The sequence below is a fragment of the Orcinus orca genome, chromosome 4 (genome assembly GCF_937001465.1).
Source record: "Orcinus orca chromosome 4, mOrcOrc1.1, whole genome shotgun sequence".
In the NCBI taxonomy this organism is placed as follows: Eukaryota; Metazoa; Chordata; class Mammalia; order Artiodactyla; family Delphinidae; genus Orcinus; species Orcinus orca.
The window spans coordinates 117,329,369-117,354,734 of NC_064562.1; the positions used below are offsets into that span (position 1 = coordinate 117,329,369).

At 50.5% G+C, this 25,366-nt stretch overlaps 1 non-coding gene across 1 annotated transcript; it reads right to left on the reverse strand.

Annotated features, from left to right (window-relative positions):
• Positions 1-2,179: 2,179 nt before the first annotated feature.
• TRNAG-UCC (transfer RNA glycine (anticodon UCC)) lies at positions 2,180-2,252 on the reverse strand. The gene has a single exon. It is a non-coding gene; the product is annotated as a tRNA-Gly (tRNA).
• Positions 2,253-25,366: the final 23,114 nt, after the last annotated feature.

Sequence of the window (25,366 nt, forward strand, 5' to 3'; positions counted from 1 at the left end):
GGCCAAAGGAAAGAGGGAATCTGTTATTGGAATCTCTGCATTTCTTATGGGCTAAGCTGGCCACCTCAAGAGAAGTGCTGGGTCCAGGGTGCCCAGCACAGTGCCTGACACCCAGGCAGTGCTCAAAAATAAATGTTACCTGGCATTTTTACTTTTTCTTATTTTTAATTTTTTAGCCACTGATTTCTATGCAATCATCACTTTGGGAAATGGCAGACTAAAATCTGAGTTTCCCTCCAGCTCTGTGGTTTGAAGATCTTACAGTCCTCTTGCAGGGGCTGGTGATGGTTTTCATTGCAGAGGAGGAGCTGGTATGGGAATCCGAGGGCTGTGGGCTCGGGCCAAACCATAGGGCCGGGCCAGCCAGGTGCCGGCGGGGAGGAGCCCTGTTCCCAGGCGTGTGCCAGGGGCCATGCCAGCATGTTTGTAGCTGCTTGCCTGCCTGCACCTGCACTGGTGGACAGATCCCAGCATTTTCTCACCAAGCTCACACCAACTTCAGGGTTCCCCCAACCCTGTGCTCCAGGCAAACAGGGCCAACCAGACCAGCTGCACCAAAGAGGAAGGATGAAATGATCCCCAAAGCCCCTTCAGAGTGAATGGTCTAGAATTCCATCACCTGTGTCATGGGCCTCCAGACCATGCTTCTTTAGCCTTTATGCTTTCATTCTCACAGTCTGGAGGGTCTTTGGGTTGGTCCGAGTGTCCATCTCTCACTACTTCGTGCCCTCCTTGGAGTGGACGTGTAGGGGCACCTCACAGCCCCTGACAGCATCACTCACCCGCCGAGGCCTCTGCAGGGCACAGACCTTTGCAGTGACACCCAGTGCAGTGTTCATCTTCTCATCCTCCAGCCACCCAAGTGCATCCCCTGGCACCTGGAGCATAGTAAGTTGCTCGATTTTGTCAAGTAGAAAACAAATCTGACCTTATATCATTAGGATAGCTACTATCAAAAAAAAAAAAAGAAAATAACAAATGTTGGTAAGGATGTGAAAAAATGGAAACCCTTGTGCAGTGTGGGTGGGAATGTAAAATGGGGCAACCACTATAGAAACAACACAGGGGCTCCTCACATTTTTTTAATTTAAATTTAAAAATTAAAATGTTTTAAATTTTTAAAATTAATTTTTAAAAAATTAAAAATAGACCCAGCAAACCCACTTGTGGGTATATATCCAAAAGAATTGAAAGTAGACAAAATAGTTGCACATCCACGTTCATAGCAGCATTATTCACAAGGGTTAAGAGGTGGAAACAACCCAAGTGTCCATCAACAGAAGAATGAATCAACAAAATGTGGTCTAACTCTGTCTATTCAATGGAATATTATTCAGCCCTAAAAAGGAAGGAAACCCTGGTACGTGCTACAACATGGATGGACGTTTGAGGACATTATGCTCAGTGAAATAAGCCAGCATGAAAGGACAAATACTGTAGACTTCCACTAATATGGGTACTTACAGGAGACGAGTTCATAGAGACAGGAAGTAGAATGGTGGTCACCAGGGGCTGAGGGAGGGAAGGATGGGAAGTGGTTTAATGAGGACAGCGTTTCAGTTTTGCAAGATGAAAAAGTTCCGGAGATGGATGGTGGTTGAGGTAGCATAACGATGAACACAACTGAACCGTACACTTAAAAAGGGTGAAGGTGGTAAATTTTACGTCATGTGTTTTTACTACAACTGAAAAAAAAGGAGACAAGCACATAAAAAAACAAACAAACCAATCTGGACTTAGGGAAGGAGAGACTTTTCCAGACAGGATCTTTGCAAGAGTGGGGAGGGACAGTCACATTAGGGTAGAGGCTGGGATCACGAGCTGAGCAAGCCTCCCAGGGCCAGGCAGGGGAAGGGCCCTTCCTCCACAGGGAGGTGCCGACGTGCCGATGAAGAGCCCGGTGGACGGGGTGGAGGTGGAGTGATGGGCAGTACATCGGAGGACGTCTTTCCTGCCGTCAGCCGAGCGTCCTTGGGAGGCCGCTAAGGGGTGTAGTATGCTGGCCCAGGCCAAGGGCAGCCAGACCTCAGGAGCCTTGGGGGAGGGCAGAAGCTTCACTAAGGTTTGGTGAAGTCGGATGACCAAACATGGACCTGTCCAGCTTGGTCAGTGGGGACAAACAGTTCAGCTAATTATTTTTTATTTTTTTGGCCATGCCACGCGGCATGCGGGATCTTAGTTCCCCGACCGGGGATCAAACCCGTGCCCCCTGCAGTGGAAGTGCAGAGTCCTAACCACTGGACCACCAGGGAATTCCTCAGCTAATCTTTCATGAGCAAAGGATGGTAATTTGGAGGGTCTGACCTTGTCACAGGTAAATAAATGTTGGGGGTGGGGGGCGGATCTGTGAGTTGCAACCGAGTCACCTGGGGAAGGTTGGTACTTTGCAGTGAGCCGTCTTTGAAGAGCACAAAAGGGTGAGGGGGTTTCTAAATCTTCGCTGTTTTCCAGGGGCCGGTAAAAGTCAGCATCGTCGATTTGAGTAGGATGGAAGTGATTAGTGCTGGGGAGGACCTGTCTTTTCTGGCACAGAGCAGACCCTCAGTAGACACTCATGAACGAATGAGTGAATGAATGAACGAATGAATGAGTTGGCAGAAGGGAGCAAGCACTATGGGCTGCGGTGGTCAGAGGGAGGCTCCCCAGAGAAGGCGGGATCTGAAGTGGGTGTGACGGATGCACAGGAGACGGGACACCCTGAGGATCACAGCAACAAAGCAGTTTCAAGAGACAGGAAGGCAAAACCATTGTTCATTATATATTATACGCGAGACCCTAGGCAGTTCCGTCAGGAAAACAGAAACCTCTCAAGCAGAAAAGACAAGGAATTGACTGCTTACAAAGCCAGAGGAGCGAATGTCCGGCCCTGCTCCAAACTCATCTAGAACCCTTTTTCTCTTTCCCACCCTGATTTTCCAGCCTTGGTTGCCATGAGGCTCTGGGGCTCAGTCTCCCTGAATACAAAGACCAAGTCCCAATCTCTGCCAGTCGCAGCCAGAGGCCCCCTCTGCTTGCCGTTGACTGGAGCCCTCCAGTGGCCTCCTTGTGTTTCCTGTGAATCCCCCAGAGGAGACACTGCTGGAACCCAAGCTTTCCAAACAGACCTCCCACCTGTACAAACAAGATCAAGGGAAGCTGGGCTCCAATCCAGCTGCACCCATCAGGGACCAGCTCCCCTCACCGGCCTGGCGATTTTCAGGGCTTGAGGGATGGAGGTGGTGGCCTGGGGCCAGCCAGAGACAGTGGTAGTGGCCGAGACAGTGCTCAGGTCTCGGAACAGGGCCCTGGGCTCTCAGCTGGTCGAGGTGATGGATGGGGGATCAGAGGAGGCTCAGCATGTACACAGGGTGTTCCCACATCACCCCCAAGGTCCAAGATGGTAGCAAGTGACTGAACAGGAAGCAGAAGCTCGTCACTCAGACTCCACTACACCTATGCCGGGCTCCACCTGGCTCCCCACACCCAGCTCCCTCCACGCAGACAACCCCAGCAGTTCTCAACTGCTCATGGGCCACCCATGGGCCACCCATACTCTCACATGGCAACACCATCACCGCCGCCTCCTGCCCAGGCATCCAGGCCTTCTCCCCTCCTCTCTGCTTCCCCTCAGCTCCTACTCCACAATTCAGCTCCTGCAATAAACCTTCCCCATCCCTACCCAGAGGACAGTTGCCTATGACAGTATAGCAGTTATGGGTGTGACCACTTGTCCACTCAAGCCCATATCCCAGTCACGTCCATCCTTTCTCGTGGTCAGAGGCAAGTTCATCCCAGCTTCAGTTTCCTCGTTCGTACGTGATACACCTACCTCATGGGGCTGGTACAAAGCGGGTGTGGGATGGTCCTTCACAAGCTCACCTGATCCAGGTATGCAGCTGTGCTGTTATCATTCCTGGCGCCCTTCCCTCCATCAGGGACCGTGCTCCCTGGGTCTGTGCCTGTCTCACCCAGTAGAGCAGGGGCTGAGACCGTCCACTGTTACAGCTGCCCTTGGCTCCGTGCGTGGCCCCTGTTCATCCCTGTTCATGGTGATGGATATGAATGTGCCGGGACACGTGGGCTCCAGAATGTGGCAGGCAGAGGAAATTAGTCTCTGCTTCCCCGACATCTTGCACACAGGCAGTGTGAAAAGGTTGGTTGGGGTCTAGAAAGACCTCCAGCAGAGGCCCAAGCTTCTAGGTCAAAATACCAAGAGCCTTCTAGAAACGGGCCCATTCGCCCAAGGTCCAGCTGTCTGAGCAGCACGTTCATTGCCGGTGGCGCGAGTAGACCCTCCTGTGTACGAGACTCATTGTGATAAACGTTGTGAGGGTCAGTCCCCTTGCTGCTGTCGTTCGTTAGAGCAGATTTTCAAAGCACAGCTTGCTTGTAGTGGAAGCCCAGGCTGGAAAGGGAGATTCCTCAGGGTTTCTCACTCCTGTGTGGGGCTTGGTGTTGTCCTACCAGGTTTTCTTAAAGCGAGGCCACCTGAGCCCTCCCAGGAGGGAGGATGACAGCGAAACTAGTTTATTGAACAAGAGGCTCCGCGAAGGGCAATGGAAGCGGAAGAGCGTTTGCTTTCTCGTGTCTGCCCCTTTCAGCCTGGTCCCCAGAAGAGATCCTGGCAGATCCCGCAGTTTCCCCAGTCACTCATGGAGGATGCTCTATGTGCTATTATCCAGCTGTTAGAGCGCCAGTCCCGTCGGCTCTCAAGGCTTCAATCTGACATCTAATTTACAAATTCTCGGGTGCGGAGCCGTGCCCACCCCCGGCTCTCCCGCCGTTCCTCTCCCCACTTGCAGGCTTCTGCGTCCTGGGAGCTGTGTCCGGCGCCCCCAGCACATGTGTCAGGGCTGCTGCGGAGAAGGCAGGACAGTCTCCCGTAGCCGGTGGAGCTGGAGCTCACTCTCAGCTGTGAAATGACCTTGGCCATGGCGGACACAGGCCTGCAGTCATTCAGTGCCCACTTGTGTGCCTTCTTTGGAGCCTGCCCATCCCCGCTGCCCGAGTCACTGGAGCCGATAGCGGCTGACAACACCCTGTCGGGCCCTGGCTTCCAGAAGGCCCCCCTGCACAGATGCCTTCCGTGAGGCCCTGGGGCCAGCTCAGCCATGCCCCCAAGATGTCCAGGTCCTCACCCCCCAGACCCTGTAAATGCCACGTTATACAGCAGAAGGGACTTTGCAGGTGTGATTAAAGTCATGGATCTTGAGATGGGGAGGTTATCCTGTATTATCTGGCTGGGCCCTAAGCATCATCACGAGGGTCTTTATAAGAAGGAGACGGAGGGGGATTTGACACAAAAGAAGGAGGCGACGTGATGGCAGAACCAAAGAGAGATTTGAAGTGGCCAGACGCTGCAGACCCAGCCTGGTGACCAGGATGTAGACCTCCTGGAGGTTACGTTGTAGTGGAAGGAGGCAAGTAGGCAAGCAGCTAGCAAGGTATTTTCAGAGAACGGAACCCCAGGACCAGTGGGCTCAGCAAATGCCTGCCTCCCCTTCCCGAGTCAGGCTGTCCAGCTCCCCCCGCAGGAGAGCCCCACCTGCTCAGGTGGGGGCCCCCCATCACCAGGAAAGGTTAGTTGCAAGGTGTTTCCCAGGTCTGCCCCCGCAAGAGTCGGAATCCCCTGGTCCAGGATAAGGGTCTGGGAACGTGCAGTCACAGCCCATTTCTGGGGTGCAAGTTTGGGAAACACTGCGTTTCAGTTAAGCTTCTCAAACTTTGCTGTGCAGGCAGCTCCCTGGGGCTGGGGAGAGGGGCTGGTTAAATGAGATTCTGGTTCAGCAGCAGCTCGGGGAGGGCCAGAGTCTGCCTTACTAACCAGCTCCCCGACGGTGCCCATACCGCTGGATCTTGGACCAGCACGGAGGAGAGAGGAGTTACCAGACTATAGTGCTTCACCATATAGCCCTTCCGATGCATGAATGACAGCTGCTTTCTGCGGAGCCCTTCCTGGGAGCCCGGGAACATGCTAAGGGCTTTGCATGCAACCCCTCGTTTGATCTAGTAATAGCCCCCTTTTACAGATGAGGAAACTGAGGCGTAGGAAGTTAGGGACTTGCCAAGTCACGGAGCTGAGGATGTGGAGTGCTGGAGTCTGAACCCAGGCGGTCTGATGCCAAGACCAAGGCTTACAGCAGCAAAGGAGGAAAAGGGATAACATTTTCTGGGCAACTGCGTGTGTCAGGCCAGTGTTGTTTAGTTCATCATCGCCTCTAATCCTTACAATAGTCCTGCGGTGGACTTGTGAGTGTCCTCAGTTTATAGAAGAGGAAACTGAGCAGTGGAGTGGCTCCGTCAGCAGCCCAGAGTTAGTCACCGCCGAGTGGCAGGGCTGAGCCCAGCTCCCTGACGTCCACGCTGGGACCTCTCCAGCCATCCACCTGGGCACAGCCTCGGAGCAGAGCACAGAGCTGGTGCCGCTCAGTGACCTGGCTGGCCCACGGCCCTCCTGTCACCCTGCCAGCTGTCCTTGTCCCACCATAAGCCCTGTGTTACTTTCCTGCAGCTGCTGGAACAAATTACCACCACTGGCTGGCTTGAAACAACAGAGCTGTATTCTCTTACAGTCCTGGAGGTCAGAAGTCTGAGGTCAAGGTGTTGCAGAGTCTCTTCCAGCTTCCGGTAGCTCCTTGGCTGTGGCCGTGTCACTCTAATCCCGCCTCCATCATCACATGGCTTCTCCTCTGTGTCTGAGTCTATGTCTCTTCTCCTTTTATAAGATATGGGATTAGGGCCCATCCTACTCAGCATCATCTCATCCTAACTAATGACATCGCAAAGACCCTATTTGCAAATAAGGTCACATTCTGAGGATCCGGGTAGATGGGAATTTTGGGGGATGCTCCTCAGTCCAGTACAAGCCCACCATCTGCTCTCGACCCCAGGCTGTAGCACAGAACAAGAAGACAGGAGAGGCTGGGGGAGCCACTGGCAGTCCCCACAGTGCCCAGAGCTCTGTCACATATGGGGCCGGCTGTGCAATTCCATCCTAACAAAACAGGGACTTCTGCTCTGGTTTGGTTCATTGTCCTTTCTAGAATTTCCCCTCCAGGCCTTTGGCCCCTGCCTGTGGTTGGGAGCTGCCAGGCTGCTGCTGTGTTTATAAGAGGTCAGAAGCAAAGAGTATGAACAGGCAACAGGGGTTGGGGGGGGTGGAATGTCACCCACAGGAGGACATGTCGCTAGTTAACAAGCCTGGAAATGTGTTCATCCCTCCGGTGGTCAAACAAATACAAACAGACACAGGATACCATTTCTTGTCCTTCAAATGAGTGAAAGATTTTTGGTTTTGTTTTTAAATGGTAATCGTCAATGCTGGCAATGATTTTGAAACAGTCACTTTCATACAATGCTTAAGGCCCCTTTTGGAAAGTAATGTGATAGGGTTTCCCGAGAGCTGCCAAAAGACGCATGCCATTCCATTCAGTGATTCAACTTCTAAACATCCCTCCTAAGGAAATAATCAGAGAAGTGGTCAAATATTTTGTTCAAAGATGTTATTACAACATTTAAAAAAAATCATGGTAAAAAATAAATTGGAGATAGCTTAAATGTCTAACCATAGGGGATTGATTGAGTAAACAATGACATATCAGCTTGATAGAAAAATGTTTACAGAGTTTGTACTAACTTGGAAGAATGCAGTGCTAAGTGAAAGAGGATACACAATTGTATATCCAGCAGGACCGCAAATGTGTACAAAATTGTGCAGAAAGAAAGGATTTGATGTGCTTGTGATAATGAACCTCTTCAGGGAGACTACATCTCCCTGGAAGAGAAAAAAAAACCCAAGTTGGCAAGGGGACTGTCTCTGGGACAGAGGTGAGACCTGGGGTAGGGGGTGGGAGGTCACAGCCTAAAAATTATCCCCCAAGACGAGGAGTGCATAGATGGATGTGAGGTTTTGAAGCGTTTCGGGCAGGTACCATGGCCACACCGGCCCCCACCTCCCTTCCCCACTGGTCTCCTGGCCTGCCCCATCACTTCCCTCCATCCTCCACCCCGCAGGCAGAGTGATTTTTCCAAAACACAAACCCGGTCGTCTCACTCCCGTGCCACAGACCCTTCAATAGCTCCCCACTGATGACAGGATAAATCCAGGCCCAAGTTGGAAGACCAGGTGCTTCCCAGTCAGCTCACCTGTCTCCCCAGCCTCACCCTTCTTGCCTCCAACCATAAGCCATGCTCTTCCATTCCTCTGTGCCTTTGCTCATGCTCTTCCCTCTACCCAAAATCCACTTCTTTTTCATTTCCTCCTAGTAAACTCCTACACATCCTTCAAAACCCAAATCAGTTACCACCTCCTCTCTGATCTTTTCTCTGACTGTCCCCGAGTGAGTTGGAATTTCCCTCCTCTGCCCCCACAATCTCTTATGCCCCCCATCCCCATCCCAGCTCTCACCTGCTCTTACACTGTAATGATTTCTTTGGCATTCTGCCTCCTTCTCCAGGCTGTGAATTCCTGAAAGGCAAGGTCACTTCTTCACCTAGAATCTTCAGAGCCCAGTATTGGAGCCAGTCCACAATAAAAACCCATTGAACGGGCTTCCCTGGTGGCGTAGTGGTTAAGAATCTGCCTGCCAATGCAGGGGACACGGGTTCGAGCCCTGGTCTGGGAAGATCCCACATGCCATGGGGCAACTAATCCTGTGCATCACAATTAGTGAGCCTGCACTCTAGAACCCGCGAGCCACAACTACTGAGGCCCGCAGGCTTACAGCCCGGGCTCCGCAACAGGAGAAGCCACCGCAATGAGAAGCCCGCGCACCGCAATGAAGACCCAACGCGGCCAAAAATAAATAAATTAAAAAAAGAAAACCCATTGAACCTTTGTTGAATAGTGATTACATGTCATGGCTGACCAAGAAGTTCCATGAATTTACTCATTGGAATGACTGTCAGAAATAGGAGTTAGGATCCTCATTTAATACACAGGGAAACTAAGACTTACAGCGCTTAAGGAATCTGGCCAAGACATCAAGAGGCAGAGCAGGTGTTTTCTGAATCCAGATATCTCGTGTTCTTTCTACCACACTTGTATTAGTTTTCCTGGGGCTGCCATAACAAAGTACCACAAAGCGGGTGGCTTAAAACAACCAGAATTTGTACTCTCACAGTTTCAGAGACCAGGAGTCCAAAGTCAAGGTGTCAGCAGGGCCAAGCTCCCTCCAAAGGCGCAGGTGCTTCTTGGCTTGTGGCTCCAGTCTCTGCCGCCATCCGCATGGCCTCACCTCTGTCTCTCCTCTGAGTGTCCCTTATAAGGACACTGTCATTGGATTTAGGGCCCACCCAGATAATTCCATCTGCAAAGACCCTTTTCCCAAATAAAGTCACATTCCCAAGTTCTGGGGGTTAGTTGGGACGTGGAAGTTTGGGGAGGGGGAGTCAACTTTCGCTAATTACATACAACCTAGGAGTGTATTTATGACCTGTTTTAATTAGTTTCACTTCTATCCAGTGGGTTTCATCTTAATCCAGTCGATGTTGGTTGTACAGCTGCCACGGACCAGGCCTGACAAATTCCAGAGATGAAGGATGTGGGCCCCTCCTCATAAAGGTCCCCACTCCAATGAAGGGGTGAATAGTTGGGGTATAACTCTTCCCGCGTAGGCCTGGGGTGGGGTTGCCAGAAAAGGAAACACTTGAGCCCACTTGGGTGGTTTTTCAGGAAGAGCCGAGGGACCAGCCTGTCAAGAGCACAGCATCGTGAGGGACCTGGGACGGTCAGCCCTGGAGTGGGTGGGGGGCGAGGGGGGCGTGTCCAGCCAGCCTGCAGTGGAGGATGCTGGGAGCGATACCAGGCAACAGGCTGGAGACGTGGGCCAGCCCTGGTCGTGGAGGGGCCCCAGGGCTGGGGGAGCTGGACTCTGTGACCTGGATGTATCCTCCCCAGGGCCTCAGAGGTCCTGGCCAGCCCCTCCCATCCTCACGCTCTGAGCACTCCCTGGGCCCCAGTGCTCTGCGGGGCTCGGCTTTCCTTTCTCTTGACCTAACAGATGCCCTCGGTTGTGGCTGTTTGGTGACATCCTTGGGGCCTCCCCAGGAACATGATGCCGGGTGCCCCTGGGCTCCTTCTTTACAGTAAAGAAAACTGGCCACCCAGCCCCTACCATCTTATTAAAGGACGGGAGGTGGGGCGGGAGGGGTGAAATGGGGGGGCGATAAACGCCTGCCCCCAATGGCCTTCTTTAATACTTGAGCTATTGTGAAGGTCTTCTCCATTCTTCCCCCACCAGCCCTCCCTCCCGGAGCTTTGTGAATCAGAAAAGACAATCCGATGACATGAAGGGCAAATACATAAATATCCCTCCCTGCCTTTGGGCGAATCCTAAACATGTTCCCTGGGTGTAGTTGGGTTCTTTCCACAAAAGCCACGTTCCTTTGGCCCCTCCCTCCCACACATTCCGATCTCCCCTGAGCTCGCGGCGACTCGGTTGGCGAGACTGCACGGTGAGTTGCTGGGAAGCAGGACCTCTGCCTCCTGCTCTCTGTGCCTTTTGACTCTGTCCCTCCCCCCACTCCCCCTCCTTCCCCAGGCTCCTCCTCAGACCTGCAGGGTGGGTATGCTCTGCAGGGCGCTGTGCTCTGACTCTGCCCCTTCCCTTCTGGACCTCCACTTGCTCATCCGTAAAATGGGGAGAGTAGTCACTTTTACTCCACTGGTTTTTAAAATTGAGATAAAATATATACAACGTCGAATTTGCCATTTTAAGTGGCGTGAAGTACATCCACATTGTACAGTCATCACTGCCATCCATCTCCAGAATTTTTTCAGCTTCCCAAACTGAAACTCAGTCCCCATTAAACACTCACTCTCCACGCCCCCTCCCCCAGCCCCTGGGACCACCATTCTGCTTTTCCGTCTCTGTGAACTTGTCTCCTCCAGGAACCTCATATAAATGGAATCATACAGGATCTGTCCTTTGTGACTGACTTATTTTATTTCACAAAACATCTTTAAGGTTCATCAATGTTGTAGCTTGCGTCCCATTTTCCTTCTTTTTTTTTTTTTTTTAATAAATTTATTTATTTATTTTTGGCCGTGTTGGGTCTTCGCTGCTGCGCGCAGACTTTCTCTAGTGGCATCGAACAGGGGCTACTCTTCGTTGCGGTGCGCGGGCTCCTCATTGCAGTGGCTTCTCTTGTTGCAGAGCACAGGCTCTAGGCGCACAAGCTTCAGTAGTTGTGGCTTCAGTAGTGGCTTCAGTAGTGGCTTGCGGGCTCTAGAGCGCAGACTCAGTAGCTGTGGTGCACGGGCTTAGTTGCTCTGTGGCATGTGGGATCTTCCCGGACCAGGGCTCGAACCTGTGTCCCCTGCACTGGCAGGCAGATTCTTAACCACTGCGCCACCAGGGAAGTCCCGATTTTCCTTCTTTTTTAAGGCCAAACACTATTCCATTGCACAGATAGACCATTTTGTAATGCCACCTTTCTCTGCCTCCGGGAAAAAAAGTCACAAAATGAGGAGGCAGTTTAGCAAAAGTTTAGAGCAGGGACCCTGAGGCCAGGCTGCCTGGGTCCCTGTGTGGCCACTTATAATCTTAGGCAAATAACTTCTGTGTGCCTGCCTCAGTTTCTTCTCAGTAAAATGGGTTGATAACGGTCCCTCCTCACAGGATCAAACGAGCTAAGTTTTGTAAAGCACACAGGACAGCGCCTTGCTGAAGGAAGAGCCATCAGAGTGGTGTCAAATAAACTAGCAGGAGGCCACCCTCTGTGCTGCCTGCTGAACCCACCTCACCCACACCCTTCCTTCCTGATCCTTTCTCGTCCAGGGTTTGGAATTGTCTACCCGGCTCTGCCTTTCCGTCTGCAAGGGGGAAAGACCTCGGTTACACATAACGAAGGACCTTTGTTTCGCAGCTGGAGTCCGGATGCCGATTTTATGGTTAAGGCATCCTTTACTGTCCGCAAGGCCTTAACACCGTGGGTACCACACAGGGTAGAGGATGAGGACCGCAGGACTTGAAGCTGATGAGAGACCCCAGCCTCAGCTGGGCCAGCCCACCGTGAAGAATTCCCAGGATCCTCCTCCAAGAGTGTGGATGTTGGACAGCTTCGAGGTAAACTCCTAATACGGGCTGCACCCCCGCCCACATGCCCCAAGCAGTCTGAATCTTCTAGCTCTGTACAGTTGTCACCTTCTCCATGCCAGTTTTTCCAGACCTCTGTCCACTCCTCTTCCGTTCCCCACAACATAGAGAAAAGAGTCAAAGGGATATGGGTTCAAAAACCACTTTCACTGCTTGCCGCTGTGTGACCTTGACCAAGTTGCTTACCTTCTCTGGACAACTTTCTTCTTCCTTAAAGTGGGGATAATACATAATACTTTCTGCAGAGGAGCACCGAGGGAATTCAGTGAGGTGGGGAAGGAAACAGCGCTGGTCCTTTCTCTGGTTTGCCGCCTCGAACCTCTGTCTCTCTCGCTGAGCTGGCCACCTCTGCCTCAGATCGAGGCTGATTTCGTGGGAGCCGTGCACCCTGACTCACAAGGGAGGTCCCCACGTCAGGACTGAGTGGCCTCCCCTTCGTGTCCCACTCACCCAGCTGTGCCCGGGAGCTGTTTGCCTCAAGTATGTGCCGCCGAGAGACTCACTCACCTGTCAACGTGGATCCTCCCACGCGTGGTGTTTAGAATTCTTCAACAAGAAGCAGTGAATGTTTATCTTTTGGTTTGTTTTTGAAAAATGACAGGAGTAAGAAAAACCTCCGAAGTGCCTGGGGCCCCGTGGAGGAAGCCGGGGGAGAGACACTCAGCAGAGTGACGGGTGGCTGTCAGATGATGCGGGTCTGGGTCTAGGACCACAGCCAAGCCGCACAGAGGGGCTGGGTGGGTGTTCCGTGGGCACAGCTGGAGCCGGTGGGGGACTGGTGCCAGAGCGGGTTCTACTCCAGCACCAGTGTCGTGGCTGGGAGCGCAGGTACAGGCATCCCGCGCCCGATGACGCCACTTGTGAGCACGTCGTGGGCTGAATGGCGGCCCCGAAAACATGTCCTAATCCCTGGAACCTCTGAATGCCACCTTATTTGGCCAAAGGGCCTTTGTAGGTGTGATTAGGTTAAGGCTCTCCAGATGAGATAGTCCCAGATTACCCAGGTGGAGCCTAAATCCCACAAGTGTCCTTATAGGAGGGGGATTTGAGACAGAAATAAAAGCCATGTGAGGATGAAGCAGAGATCGGAGTGATGAAGCCACAAGCCGAGGGCTGCTGACGCCCCACAAGCTGGAAGAGGCAGGAAGCGCTCTCTCCTAAGGCCTTCGGAGGGAGCCCAGCCTGCCAACACCCTGATTTCGGACTTCTGGCCTCCAGAATTTATTCTCCAGAGAGAATAAATTCTGCTGTGTGAAACCACCCAGTTTGCTGTATATGTTCCGGCAGCCTTAGGAAACGAACACGTGAGCTTCATGACTTTGCAGGAATTCATCTTCTAAGTTTCAGCTTCCGCACTTGCAAGTAGCACCTAATTTATACAGTTTGTAAAGGATTACCCAAAGTATTTAGGTTGAATCGTGTTAAATTGACGTTTTTGCAAGTCAGAAGTAATTGGATATTGGCAGTTTCATTTGAGTCAACCCAGTGATCTACGCAAAGCACTTAGAATAGCATCTGGCCCGCAGTAAGTGTGCAGCAAATATGGAGACACAGTCCTAGGGCCGGGAGAGATGACTCCTCAAATGGGACTGATAGCTTGGGGTGGAGTGGCATTCATACTGGGCTCTGAGGGATGCGTAGGAGCTTGTGTGGCAGAAAATGGGGATGCTGGGGGCTGGGGGAACACCTCAAGGAATGGGTCAGGGAAGGAAAAGTTGGCTTTGGTAGGTGCTGGTAGGGGACTGAGGGAGCTTCCCTGGGAAGGGGGTGCAGGGGTGATGTAAGCACCTACTGAATACAGAACCCTCCATGCCTGCCCAGCCACCAAAGGGGAATCTCCTCCATCCTGTAATGGCATGATTTCCCCAAGACACTTGAACGTGTCACTCTTCACTGGCGTCTGCGACCCTGGGGAAGAAAGCTAAAATCTCTGTAGCCCGTGTAGGAGATTCCTGTGGCCGCTAAGACAAAATACCCCAAACTGCGTGGCTTAAAATAATAAAAATTAATTTTCGTACAATTCTGGAGGTCAGAAGCCCAAAATCAGTCTCACTGGGCCAAAAGCAAGGCGTCAGCAGGGCCACATCCCATCTAGAGGTTTCCTTGCCTTTTCCAGCGTTCAGAGCTGGTATTCCTTGCATCTTTTTGGCTGGTGGTCCCTTCCTCCGTCTTCAAAGCCAGCAACGTAGCATCCTACTTCCTTGTTACATGGCCTTCTTATGTGTCAAATCTCCCTCTTCAAAGGACACCTGTGATTGCATTTAGGGTCCGCCTGTATAATTGAGGATAAGCTCCCCATCTCAAGATGGACAATGTAGTCAAATTTGCAAAGTCCCTTTGCCATATAAAGCGACATGCAGAGGTTCCAGGGATTAGGACCCGGATGCCCCTGGGGGCCATTGTTCAGCTGGCTCAGCTGGCATTAAGGGCCCCTCCGGTTTGGCCTCTGCTCCCCTCCCTCAGCAGCATCAACTCCTCACCTTCTCACCTGCTCCGCCAATCCCTGCTCAGACGTGCCAAGGACCTGCTTCTTCTGGAATGCTCTCCCTGTCCCTGCACAGGGTTCCTCTGTCTGGAGACCTCAGAGTGACACCCCGGGGCACTTCCTTAGCTGCCCTCTCCCAGTGCAGCGCATCTGTACCTCTCGCTTGCAGCATTGGAATCCCAGGCCAGTTCTGGCCTCACCATGGGAGAGTCACATCACAAACAAGCATGTGTCCAGGTGGGACCTGCACTCGACCTTGCAGAAAGGAGCAGGTCAGGTGAGAGCAGTCGGGGATGCTGAGAGTGCCTGGAACAGAGGCACGTCGGGGGCAGAGGAAGTGCACCTTCTCATGAGTCAGTACAGTGGACACTGAGAGCTGACATCGACTGGGCTCTTACTACATCCCTGCCATGCGACGATTCTAACTTAAGCCTCGAAACATCTCCACGAGGGAGAAACTCTCATCAGGTCCATTTTGTAGATGAGGAAGCTGGGGCACAGAGAGTTTCAGTAACTTCCACAGGGTCACACAGCTGGAACCTTGATCTTGAACTCTAGCTTCCAGAACTGTGAGAAAATACAATTTTGTTGTTTAATCCCCTCGGTCTATGGTACTCTTGCTATGGCAGCCCAAGCTGATGAAGACACTCTGTGATTCCATTTATATGACCTTCTGGAAAAGGCAAAGCTGTGGGGATGGAGACCAGAGGGTAGTTGCCCAGGGGTTAGAGATGGGAGGATTTCACTACAAAGGGACAAATAGAGGGAATTTGGGGGGATGATGGAACTATTCTCTGTGCTCTGAGAGTGATGGTGATTACACAGCTCATAGAACTGTACCCCTTTAAAATGCAAAGTTTTCTCTGTATAAATTTTAATTAATTAATTAATTTATTTATTTTATGGCATGCGGGATCTTAGTTCCCTGACCAGGGATTGAACCGTTGCCCCCTGCAGTGGAAGCACAGAGTCTTAACCACTGGACCGCCAGGGAAGTCCCCGTGTATAAATTTTAAAAGAAATAAATAGTGTGCTTTATATCACAGAAAAGAAAAAGAACCCTCTGGCTACTGTTTGGAGAATGGACTACAGGGTCTAAGAGTTGGAGCAGGTTGGTCACCAGGCAGAGGCGGTGATGGTGAGGCTGGGGGGTAGCCAGGGAGGCGGGGAGATGCGGTCAGACTAGGGCTATGTTTGGAGGTAGGAGTGACAAGGTTTGCTGACGGACTGGATGGGGACTGGTGAAAGGAGCGGAATCAGTGATGATTCCTAGGTATCGCCGTGCATCTGCCCTGGTGGAGAAGATTGGGGGAGGAGCCGTATATCAGTCAGTACTCAGGTGAGGGACAAAAATCCTCTTGCTGCTTTAGGCAGAGAGCGATTTCATCGGGGAATCAGACGCATACACAGTCGGTGGAACAGCTGAAGGAGAAGGAGTGACTTCCAGGACAATCGCACTGAACTGGGTCATCAAGAAAACCGCTGTGAGCCACCGTCAGGAAGATGGTGATGGAAGAGCCTGTCCTGCTCTTGGCTCCAGGCACACACTGCCTTGCAGAATGAAGGCTTTTGTGCTGCCACCTCCCTCTCCACCTAATTCCATTCCAAGCCCAAGACTCATGCGAGTGCATCTAACTGATTGTGTTAGTCTCCTAGAGCCACCATAACAAGGTGCCACAGGCTGGGTGGCTTCCACCACAGACATTTATTTTCCCACAGCTCTGGAGGTTGGAAGTCCAAGATCAGCGTGTCAGCAGGCTAGGTTTCTTCTGAGGCCTCTCCCCTTGGCTTGTAGATGACCATCTTCTCCCCGTACCCTCACATGGTTGTCCTTCTGCGTGTGTCTGTGTTTGAATCTCTTTTATAAGGACACCAGTCATACTGAATTAGGGCCCACTCCGGTGACCTCATTTAACCCTAACTACTTCTTTCAATTTAAATGACCTCTATTTCCAAATGCAATCACAATCGGCGATATAATAGGAGGTAGGGAGGGATTCTCCCCTAGAACCATGTTAGGGAGCTGCCACCTTGCTTCCAGACCTCCAGCCTCCAGAGCTGTGAGAAAATAAATTTCATTTGTTTTAAGCCATACTGTCTGAAGTAATTTGTTACAGCAGCTACAGGACACTAATACACAAGGCTTCTGAAATTCTCACAAAATCCACCTTTGACGCATTGGCCCAGTTGTTCAGTAGAATGTTAGAGCCACAAGGCCCCTCCGAGATCTTCTACGGCATCCAGGGCAGGGCTGGGGAAGAGAACACCTCAGCTCAGATACCAGCTTTACCTCTTGTTGACAGTGTGACCGTCGGCAAGTCACCTAAGCTTTCTGAACCAAAATTTTCTTTGGTATAAAATGAGGATAATGACATCTCCTTCGTGATGTCATCGTGAGATAATAATGTACATTGAACAGCTCAACACAGCAATTGGCATAATTGCCCAGTAGATTCTGTGTTGTATTTCCTCTGGCCCACTCATCGTCCTTGCACCACCGTGGTACTTGTTAGTCGGTCGGACCATGGCTTTTCATCTTTGTGAGTAGAAGTCAATTAGGTGGTGTTTGCTGCAGATGCAGGAGTCCCAGAGAGCTTAGTGGGATCCTCCGGGTCACTAGGGCCACCCTGGGAAGCTAGCCAGGCTCCAGTGGCAGCCCCGGTGTCATTAGGTTAGGTTGGTTCTGGTAGATGCTGTCTTATTAGCGAACACTGGATCCCAGCTAGAAGCTATGGCCTATGCTCAGAGTCAGCCATGAGCATTGAAACAATGCTTCATGAGCAATAAATATCTCTGGGCTTGTTAAGCATTTCCAAGAGATTGGCAGGTGTCTTCCCCCGAACTGATCTGGGTAAGCCACATGGCATCCCTCGCTTTCCCTAACCTCCTGATGAATTACTGTAGATGTCTGTCTTCTTGACAGTTTGGGAACTCATAGACTGGTCACCCATGCTTGCTCACTGGCTTAGAATGCATCCGGGTGAGTCCTCTTTTTTTTAACCTTATAGCCTGAAAAACTGCTTCCTTAGCGTAGAATCCAAACCCTCCTTCCCACCCCCAAGGTTGTGGCTGTAGTTCAGGGCATGTCCCCTCTCTGGTCCTGTCAGTCCCCCTGACCCTGGATTGAGCCATTATCAACCACTAACCCCTTGGCTTGAAGCACCCGTTCCTTGAAGTCATTGAGGGCTGGCACGGGACTGCAGGGAACCTCTGTGGACCTCAGTATCCTCATCTGTAAATTGGAAACACTCATAGTCATTGCCTCATAAGATGTGGTAAAAATCTAAGTGAAGAACCCAAGTGAAGCACCAGGGACAGGGCCTGACCCACAATCAGTGCTCAATAAAGGCGAAGACACACGATTAATGTCCAGAAAAAAATAATCCTCCCTCCAGCGGACGCAGTGCTTTTCGAGTTTGCAAAGTGCTGAGTTAGACATCACTTCATTCCCACTGGGCGGCAAGCCCGTGAAGACAGATCAAACAGTGAGGCCTCTGATGCGTGGGGGACGGAGCAGAGCTCTCAGCCCCGCGGTCGGGCGGGAGGCAGCTGAGCAGGGCACCAGCTTGGAAGCCTGAGATCTTTCCACATTTCTCTGTGGGAAAAACTAGCCAGCCCCTGGAGAGGGAAGCTGGATTTCTGTGACAGCACTTGGGGAGCAAAGGCCACATCTACTGACACCTGACACCACATGTGTGACTGGCTCGTAGCAGGACACCCTCAGTTAGGTTTTGGTTGATGTCGAAGTTTTGTTTGTTTTTAATTTTTATTGAAATATACATACTCTTTTTCAGATTCTTTTCCATTAAAGGTTATTACAGGATATTGACTATAGTTCCCTGTGCTATACAGTAGTAGGTCCTTGTTGTTTTTCTCTTTTATATATAGTAGTGTGTATCTGCTAATCCCAAACTCGTAATTTATTCTTCTCTACCCCTTTCCCCTTTGGTAACCATAAGTTTGTTCTTTATGTCTGTGAATCTATTTCTGTTTTGTAAATAAGTTCATTTGTATCATTTTTTTAGCTTCCACATATAAGCGGTATCATATGATATTTGTCTTTCTCTGTCAGACTTATTTCACTTAGTATGATAATCTCTAGGTCCATCCATGTTGCTGCAAATGGCATTATTTCATTCTTTTTTATGGCTGAGTAATATTTCATTGTGTGTGTGTGTGTGTGTGTGTGTGTGTGTGTGTGTGTGTGCATTCCACATCTTTATCCATTCATCTGTCGGTGGACATTTAGGTTACTTCCTTATGTTGGCTATTGTGAATAGTGCTACCATGAACATTGGGGTGCATGTATCTTTTCAAATTAGAGTTTTCTCTGGATATATGCCCAGGCGTGAGATTGCTGGATCATATGGTAGATTTGTTAAATGAATGAACAAATGAATGAGGGCTATGTACAGTGATTGGGTCAGAGGTGTGGATCATGAATACTGAGAGGTCTGATTAATCACACTTTCTCTAAGCCTGCTGAATGCTGAGCCAGCCTTCACAACAATCCATCACTGGGAACATTAGTCCCATTTTACAGATGGAAAAACTAACGCTCAGAGAGGTTAAGTAACCTGTCGCCCATCAGAAGGCATGTGAGTGGTCCAGCTGGAATTGAGTTCAGGCCTGACTGATCCCCGTTACACTTCCCACATACCCCCCAGGGTGTGGGATGGGAGATCATAGACTTTCAAATCAAAATCCTATTTTCTGTATAACTGCAGTTATCCAACTCTCAGAAACATAAAAGCTTACATTATTTCTACCAAACTATAACTACCAATACTCTTTCAAAGCCTAGGATATTGGCTTCCCAATATTGGCTGCCCTAACAAAGTACCACAGAGTCGGGGCCTTAGACGACAGAAGTGTATTTTCTCACAGTTCTGGAGGGAACTCCACTTCCCCATCATAGGATTTGCTTTGCCGATGAAATGTGACTAGAGTGACATGTGCCCCTCCTGAGGAGGAACTTTAAGGCCAATCACGTGGTCTGGGCAGCTCTCTTTTCTCTCTGCTCCTAGATCAGCAGGTCCCTGACGAGTACAGGCGACTAAACAAATTCTCCTCTAGAGCCTCCAGAAAGAACCAGCTCCACTAACCAGGTGAAGTTGATTTCAGACTTCTGATTTCCAAAACCGTAAGAGAGTAAGTTTGTGTTGTTTTAAGCCAATGAGTTCATGGTAACTTGTTACAGCAACTGCAGGAAACTAATACAGCTGGGATTAGGTTTGACTGTGACAGAAAATCCCACTTAACAGTGGCTCAAAGAAAAGAGCTGGGTACAGAGTCTGGAGGCAAGTGGCCCAGGGCTGGGGGCAGGCTCAGCGTGAGGTCCTCGGGATCCCAGTTCCTTCCAGTTCTCAGCTACATCAACCTGGCCGGGACTCTTATCCTACATTCCAGGACGGTGATTTCCACATAACAGGCAGCAGGAGGGAGGAGGGAACAAAGGCAACAGAGGCAAGGAGCAGGCAGCGACTCTCCCTTACGGAAGGTTACTAGGAGCTGCCACACAACACTTCTACCTTTTTTTTTCTTGCCAGAACTTACATACGGGGCCATACCTCACTGCAAGGGAGGTAAGACAATGGTGTTTTTACTCTGAACAGACATGTGCCTGGAGGGAACTTTTTTTACAACAGAAGAAGGGGAGAAAGGGTGTTGGGAATGGTCCACATCTGTTATGCTGAACCTGACTGACCCTGTGAGTCAGGAATGAACTCGCTTCAAGGAACAGAAATCCTGCCCTAACAGAGCTTCAGCAAATTAGGCTTTGCTTTTCTTGGACAAGGAGTGCTTGGTTGCTGGCACAGTGTAGCCATTACAAAGATGACCACACTTTGAGGGTTGCTTTCCACCCTCAGACTTGGAGCCTCATGGACAGAAAAAGGCTGCTGTGCCTCCAGACATCATTTTTACATTTAAGGCAGGAAGAAGGATGAAGAGTACTGCTAACACGTGTGTCCCTCTTCAGCAGAAAAACAAAAGTTTTCCCACAGACACTCCTGGAAGACTGCGTATAGCCCTCATTGGTCGGGACTGAGCCTCATGGCATCTCTAGCTTCAAGGGAGTGTGGAAAACCAAGCATTTTGCTTTCCAGCCTCTCCATTACACAGCACATTAAAAGCATGGATACAGGAGTTCCTATACCAATAGTTATTATCACAGTAGTTCACAGAGATTTGTATGTGCTCAAAGATGTTCATTACAGTGTTACTTATCACTGTGAAAAATCATAAACATCCTGCATGTTCAACATGTATTGTTTGGGTCCCAATTAATAAGCTGATCATTCAGTGTCTGGCCCCAGCACCTGTGTTACTTTATCTGGAAAATAGAAGAAAATATGATTTACCTTTTAGGATTATGATGAAGACCAAGGATAAGAATAGAGCTTGTCTGGCACATAGCTGGTGCTTAGTCAACGGTAATGTATCTTAACCTCCAGCCCTCCCACTACTTGCCCCATCTTTTACCAACCAAAAAAAAAGGAGAAACAACCAGTGTCAACGTGTTCGAGGCATCTTGTTAGAAACGTTTCCAGTTGGTTTAGCTTTTAGATCTCAGGAGAGTGAAACTACATACATCCTCTCTCTAAACTCTGGAGGGAGAGGTACCCATCTGGCAGGGTGGGGGTGGCGCTAGTTTTGAGGCAAGCTGTACTTGGTTGGAATCTATGTTAGCTGACCAGGCTCTACCGGCCTGCGGGGGTGACCTTCAGCCCCTCCTCTGTATCATGGGGAATAGCGCTGACCTCCCAGGCTGTTGTGAGGTTTCACAAGAAAAGTGCCCCAGGTACAGTGTCTGCGATCTAGTAAACCCCAAACCAGTGCCGGTACCCTGCTCCCGGCATCAGATGTTGGAGGAAGCACGCTGTTCCCAGGCCCCGGGGCATCCTGACATTAGCAGTGAGAACACTGTACCATGTTAAGGGGTTCCGTTCCAGTCGAAGTCTCCCTGGCCTGGGCCATCCAGGGCTCCTGGCTAAAAGGTGACCTAATTATTAATGAAAGCTCCAGTGTTGAAAGCTAAGACATAATCCACCCCTGAATGGATTCAGAAGGAGCAGATAATGGGACAGTAAAATTAATCTTGTAGAAAAACACAATTAGCTGTATCATTTATACATATCATCTCCTTCCTCACAGATTAAAGCGGGGAGCAGCATAGCCTGAGCTGTTCACAGCCTCGCCTCCCCTTTCACATGGATGGATGCATCTTCTGCTGGGAAAAATGTTTTCATTTCACATTCCAGGGGCCTTGTTAGAGGTTTCAAAGCAATCTTCAAGAGGACCCAGAGAACAAAATCAGCGTCGTGGCCCTCCATCTCCCACACCCTGTCTCTTGCCTGTTTCAAGTCACTTTGATGTGATCGAAGCTCCATTGATGGAGAATGTATTCCACAAGGGGCCCATGCCAGGCATGGGGGTTCCAAACGGATGAGCCCCCGAGCTCTCAGGGCTCACAGGAGACGCAAACCCACCCCGAGCTCCCTGCCCCAGCCATGCGACCCTGAGTAGGTATTTCAGCTCGACGAGCCTCGGTTTCCTTACAGGTGCCTCCCTCCTCTCATGGCCTGGGGAGGATCAGATGGACATCTGCAGAGCCCCCACCCAGGCCTGGCCCACAGCAGCCTCAGCGACCAGAAGCCGGGGTGGCTGCCATGGTAGGGAGTGTTATTTACTGAGCGCACGCTATGTGCCGGGCACTGTTAGCTGCAGAAACCTGAGGGCATCGTATCAGACTGTCATGATGCTCCTCGTGCTTCAGGGGAGGGAACAGGGGCTCCGAGAGGGGAAATGACTTACACCTGGAAAGTGACCAAATCTAGGTTTGAGCCCCAGCGCACCTGGCTTTGAAGCCCAAGCTATTTTCTGAAACAGTACTCTATGATGAGTAATGAGGTTGAGCTTCACTGTGAGCTGAAGTCTGTCCCCCGCGTTTCGTATGTTGGAGTCCTAACCCCCAGCACCTCAGAATTGCCTGCATTTGGAGAAGAAGCCTTTAAGGAGGTGATTAAGGTAAAACGGATAACCAGGGTGGGCCCTGATCCAATCTGACCGGGGTCCGTATAAGGAGAGGAGATTAGGACACAGACACACAGAGGGACGACCCTGTGAAGACACAGGGAGAAGGTGGGCGTCCACAAGCCAAGGAGAGCGGCCTCAGGAGAAATCATCTGCACCCACAACTTGATCCCGACTTCAGCTTCCAGGATGAGAACATAGTATCTGTGGTTTAAGCCCCCCAGGCCGTGGTGCTTTGTTGATGTTTTTTTTTTTCCGGTACGGTACGCGGGCCTCTCACTGCTGTGGCCTCTCCCGCTGCGGAGCACAGGCTCTGGACGCGCAGGCTCAGCAGCCATGGCTCACGGGCCCAGCCGCTCCGAGGCATGTGGGATCTTCCTGGATCGGGGCACGAACCCGTGTCCCCTGCATCGGCAGGCGGACTCTCAAGCACTGCGCCACAAGGGAAGCCCCTGTTTTGCTTTTTAACATCTTTATTGGAGTATAATTGCTTTACAGTGGTGTGCTTTATAACAAAGTGAATCAGCTATACATATACCTACATCCCCATATCTGTGGTGCTTTGTTGTGTTGCTGAGGGGAACTGAGGAGGTGAGTTTCAACCTAGGGAGGGGGTGAGGTCTGAGAGGATCTGCACATCGGGCGGGCAGGTCTTGAAGTTCATTGGGAGGGACCTGCAAAGGCAGGGCTGCTTCTGGTCCCAAATCCCAGTGTCTTTCTCAGTCCATCTTGCCCTTAGGCACAGCCTGACTTGCTCGGGAGCTTTTCTTCTCTCAACCCAGCTCCATCCCACCCTTGGGAACTACCCAACCAGGAGACAGAGAAGCTCCCTAACAGGCCCTCAGTCTCTTCTCATGGGTGTGCAAGACACACACAAAAAACACACAGGCACACAGACATACACATGCACACACACAAACACACACGCATACGCACACATGAACACCCATGCACACGCACATGCACAATTCACACACAGATACACACACACATATACACAGATGGGCTCCTGCACACACAATACCCACGCACACACAGCCACAGTGTCACGAGCCCGCTGACACAATGGTAGAGTGGGTGACTCCTTGGGCTTGAGTCTCAGCCCTGCCACGCCTTGAACAGGTCTCGGTTCCCCATCTGCAAAAGGCCTCTAACCACAGTACCTACACATACGTTCACTGCAAGTATGGTATTTAAATAAGTCGATGTATGTAAAGTCTTGATACAGTGCCTGTCGTGTAAATGCTATAAAAGAGTTAGCAATTAAGATCGTTATGCCTCAGAATCATTCTGTCCCCACCCAAACTGCCAATGCACCAACCACTTTGTGACCCGATCTCACCACCCCCGCTTTTTGTGATATAATTCACGTACCATAAAGCTCACCATTTTAAAGCATACAACTCACTGGTTTTCAGAACATCCACAGAGTGGTGCAACTATTACCACTCTCTAATTCTGGAATATTCTTACCATGGCAAAAAAGAAACCCTATTCTGTTAGCAGTCACCTTCCGTTTCCTCTCCCCCACTCCCCCATCCCCCAGCAACCACTAATCTATTTTCTATCTGTGTGAATTTGCCTATTCTGCACATTCCATACCAATCATACAATATGCGGTCTTTCGTGACCCATTTCTTTCACTCCGCATAATGTATTCAAAGTTCATCCATGCTGTAGCACGCATCAGTATTTTATTCCTTTTTTTTTTTTTTTGGCCATGACACCCGGCTTGTGGGATCTTAGTTCCCTGACCAGGGGTTGAACCCTGGCCCTCAGCAGTGAAAGCCTGAAGTCCTAAACACTGGACCGCCAAGGAATTCCCAGCACGTCATTCCTTTTAATGAGTAATTGTTCATTGTATGGAGAGACCTCATTTTGTTTAGCCTTTCATCATTTGAGCCCACTCTTCGGCTTTTATGATTCATGTTGGAATGAACATTTGTGTACTCATTTTTGTGTGAACATGTGTTGGGTGCATTCCTAGGAGTGGAATTGCTGGACCCTACGTTCATTCTACGTTTGACTTTCGGAGGAACCGCCATGCTGTTTTCCACGGTAGCTGGATCCTTTTACATTCCCATCAACAGTGTAGGAGGGTTCCAATTTCTTCACATCCTTGTAGACACTAATTATTGTCTCTTGTTGTTGTTATAGCCATCCCCCAACCATCTCTGTGTCTCTCCCTCCTCTCCTTCTCCATGACCTCGTGCCCATTCCTCCTTCACCTTCTGCGTGGCCCATGGTACCACTGAGCGTTTCTAATTTCAGGGCAGACTGCCTCAGGATCGCATTTTCCCAGGTGCCCCATGATGAACCTCTGCGTTTGCCCAAGTACCTGCAAAGGCTTCTGAGCTGCCCGTCACCCGGCAAACATGTTGGAAAGTGCTCACCCCCTTGTCTGTCCCTCAGTTTCCCCAACTGTAAAATGAGGTATTGGATTAGATTAGCGTCTCAAACTCAAGTGCCTACAGGGGCCAAACAGGCAAGGTAGCACAGGTGTAAGGCGGATGGGGGCATGGGCGGGGGGTGGGGGGGTGGGTGGGCAGCCATTATCCCTATGCAGCTGATTTTTGCCACATAGGAATATCTCTATTCTTAGATCCCCCAATTTTTCAAAAGAAGGCAGGAAATCTGGACGTTTTGTGCAATCTCCTGGTTTTTCAATATTTCCAATGCAAGCAATTTATTTTAAAGTGCAAACGAGCAAAACCTATCTGTGTATCTAGCCTAGCCCAGCCTGCAGAATTCCAGTTTGCAAACCTGGAAG